This window comes from Carlito syrichta, unplaced genomic scaffold, assembly GCF_000164805.1.
Source record: "Carlito syrichta isolate Samal-C Ts95f unplaced genomic scaffold, Tarsius_syrichta-2.0.1 Scaffold316941, whole genome shotgun sequence".
NCBI classification, from domain to species: Eukaryota; Metazoa; Chordata; class Mammalia; order Primates; family Tarsiidae; genus Carlito; species Carlito syrichta.
In genome coordinates, this window is record NW_007261037.1 from 1 (window position 1) to 3,780 (window position 3,780).

The window sequence follows — 3,780 nt, forward strand, 5'->3', positions numbered from 1 at the left end:
TGGAAAAATTCTCAATAAGATTCTAGTAAATTGGATCCAACAGCACATCTCAAAAATCATACATCTTGACCAAGTAGGCTTCATCCCTAGAATTTAGGACTGGTTCAGCATCTGCAAGACCATATATGTAATTAAATATATCAACAGATGTAAAAACAAGAACCACATGATTGTATCATTAGGTGGAAAAAACTTTTGATAAAATCCAACTTTTCTTGATTAAAAAAAACCTCAAACACATAGGCATAGAGGGCTCATACATCAAAATAGTGTCATCTAAAACAAACTCACAGCCAGTATTTTGCTAAATGGACAGAAACTGGAAGCATTTTCCCTGAAAACTGGAATGAGAAAAAGCTGCTCATTCTCATCACTCCTGTTCAACATTGTGTTGAAAGTTCTAGCTAGATCAATTACAAAAGCGAAATCAGGGGTATCCAAATAGAAAAATAGGAAGTCAAGTTATCCCTCTTTGCTGATGATATGATCCAATACCTTGAAAATCCAAGAGAATCAGTCAAAAACCTCCTTGCACCAAAAAAGGAGTTAGCAAAGTCTCTGGGTACAAAATAAATGTGAAAAAGACAGTTGCATTCTTAAATACCAATAATAGGCAGAGAAACAAATAAAAAGCACAATCCCATTCACAATAACCACACACACATACACACACACACACACACACACAAAATAAAATAAAATAAAATATCTTGGGATCTTCTTAACCAGAGAAGTGAATGACCTTCATGATGAAGACTACAAAACACTGCTCAAAGAAATCCAAGAAGGACAAACAAATGGAAAAAGGTTCTATGCTCCTGGATGAAGAATCAACATTGTTAAATGTCCATCTTACCAAAGGCAATTTAATTTACAGATTCAACACAATACCCATTAAATTACCAACATCATTCATCTCAGATCTGGAAATGACAATATAGACATTCAAATGGAAACACGAACAGCCAAAACAATCCTCATCAAAAGAAACAAAGAGACAGGTATTACACTTCCAGACTTTAAACTTTACTATATGGCTACAATAATCAAAACAGACTGATATTGGTACAAGAACAGGCATAAGGACCAGTGGAACAGGATAGAGATTCCAGAAGAAAAGCCTCAATTTCTCAACCAACTTATCTTCAACAAAGCTGCCACCAACAACCACTCGGGAGAGTAGAACCTATTCAGTAAATGGTGCTGGGAAAACTGACTGATAAAATGCAGAAGAATGAAACAGGACCGCTATCTATCATCATACACAAAAATCAACTCTAAATGGATAAGAACTATAAGAATCTTAGAAAATGCAGGAGACACCCTTATGGAAAAAGTAGTAGACAACCAACTTCTTACCAAAACTCCTGATGTCCATGCCATAAAAGATAAATAGACAAGTGGGACCTCATTAAACTGGAAAGTCAAAGACACCATCAAGAGAGTGGGGAGACAGCCCACCGAATGGGAAAAAATACTTGCCAACTATATATCTGACAAAGGCCTAACCTCCAGGTTCTACAAGGAACTCAAATGTTCTGAAAGGAAAATAACAGCACCCTTAAAAAATGGGCAAAATATATGAAAAGACAGTTCTCAAAAGAAGATATATAGGCAGCCAACAGACACATGGAAAAGTGCCCAGCCTCTCTCATCAGAGAAATGCATATCAAAACCATATTGAGACACCACCTTACCCGAGTAAGAATGGCCACCATTAATAAAACAACGAAACAACAGATGCTGACAAGAGTGTGAAGAAAAGAGAACACTTTTACACTGCTGGTGGGAATGCAGACTCTATGTGAAACAGTGTGGTGATTTATAAAATAACTAGAAATTGACTTTCCATATGACCCAGCAATCTCTTGACTGGGAATATAATCAGAGGAATTCATATCATTCTACAAAAAAGATACACGCACAAACCCACACTCGCATGTTTATTGCAGCACTGTTCACGATAGCAAAATCATGGAACCAACTGTGCTGCCCATCAGAACTGGACTGGATAAAAAATGTGTTACATTTGCCCAATGGAATATTATGCAGCCATAAAGAAGGATAAACATATGGACTTTGCAGCAACTTGGATGAACTTACAGTTGATCACGTTCATTGATCTATCACAGAAACTAAGAGCAGAGTACCATATGTTCTTACTCATAAGCGGACCCTGAACATGTACCATAATACTGTAAGAAAGGGATTGGCAATATTGGGATACTACCAGGGTGGGGGAGGGACACAACATCAGCAAGGGTACCTGATCTCAAACCAGGCAAAGTGGGGACAAAGGGAGGCCCAAACTTTCCTGTATGATGTCCACTTGTATACCTAATCCTGAATTGTACCCCACATCTTTAAAATAAAATATACAAAATAAATAAATAAAAATAAACTATGGAGGCGGGCGGGCGCGGTTCTCTCGAGAATGACTGATGCTGTTTTGGCTCAGTTCGCACTGGGGTGACTCGAAGGAGTGAAGGGTCAGCGGGCGAGTTGTAGGCCATGGTGGTGGCCACTCGGCTGTGGTGCTTCCTGCCCTTGGGACATGGAGTCGTCTTGGGGGCTTGGCTCCCTGCGGGTACTTGCGGCAGCCACGGGCATTGCGGCCCCTGGCGACTCAGCGGCTCCAGGTACCCCCGCCGGCCTGCTCTCGCTGCTCCCTACCGGGTAATGGGAAACCCAGGAACTTTGAATAAAGGCCTGTTAGTCTCAGTCTTGTCTTATTTGGGTTTTGAAACTTATCAAGTCATTTCTCGGGCTGCTGTGGTTCATGCCGCAACCAAAGTTGAAGAAATCCTTGACCAAGCAGACTACTTGTATGTAAGTGGAGAAACAGAAAAACTTTTTCAGTTGCTATCCCAGTGCAAGGAAAGTGATGATGCAGAGTTACTGTGGCGTTTGGCACGGGCATCACGTGATGTAGCTCAACTTAGTAGTACCTCAGAAGAGGAAAATTGGTGTATGAAGCCCTAGAGTATGCAAAAAGAGCACTAGAAAAAAATGAGTCAAATTTTGCAGCTCATAAGTGGTATGCAATCTGCTTAGTGATGTTGGAGATTGTGAAGTCATCAAGGTTAAAATTGCAAATGCATACATTATCAAGGAGCATTTTGAGAAAGCAATTGAACTGAACCCTAAAGATGCCACTTCAATTCACCTTATGGGCATATGGTGCTATACATTTGCTGAAATGCCTTGGTATCAATGAAGAATTGCTAAATGCTGTTTGCAACTCCTCTTACTTCCACCTATGAGGAGGTCTTAGGCTACTTTCACAGGGCAGAACAAGTGGATCCAAACTTCTATAGCAAAAACTTGCTTCTTTTAGGAAAGACATACTTAAGACTTCACAACAAAAAGCTTGCTGCTTTCTGGCTAATGAAAGCCAAGGGCTATCCAGCACACACAGAGGAGGATAAGCAGATACAGACTGAAGCTGCTCAGATGCTTACAAGTTTCAGAGACAAGAATTGAGAACCTTTCAGAGGAGAAAATACATGAAATATCTAATGATCACTGCCTTTTTATTGAATTATAAAGATAATGCATGAACCATTAAAAAAACAAAAATAAATTATGATGACCATATGTCTTGGCTAATGATAGATAGTCCTGGACTGCCTGAGACCTTTTCAATTTACATCTGGTTTTTTGGTATAATTACTAATGACCCCCACATTTTGCTATCAAAAGTATTACAATTTGATGAAAAATTATGTGGTCACCAAGTATGGCCACCAAAGACACCTTATATTCACATGATAAAGAAAA

At 39.4% G+C, this 3,780-nt stretch overlaps 1 pseudogene; it reads left to right on the plus strand.

Annotated features, from left to right (window-relative positions):
* The first annotated feature begins 2,574 nt into the window (after positions 1-2,574).
* LOC103277292 lies at positions 2,575-3,559 on the plus strand (annotated as a pseudogene).
* The last annotated feature ends 221 nt before the right edge of the window (positions 3,560-3,780 follow it).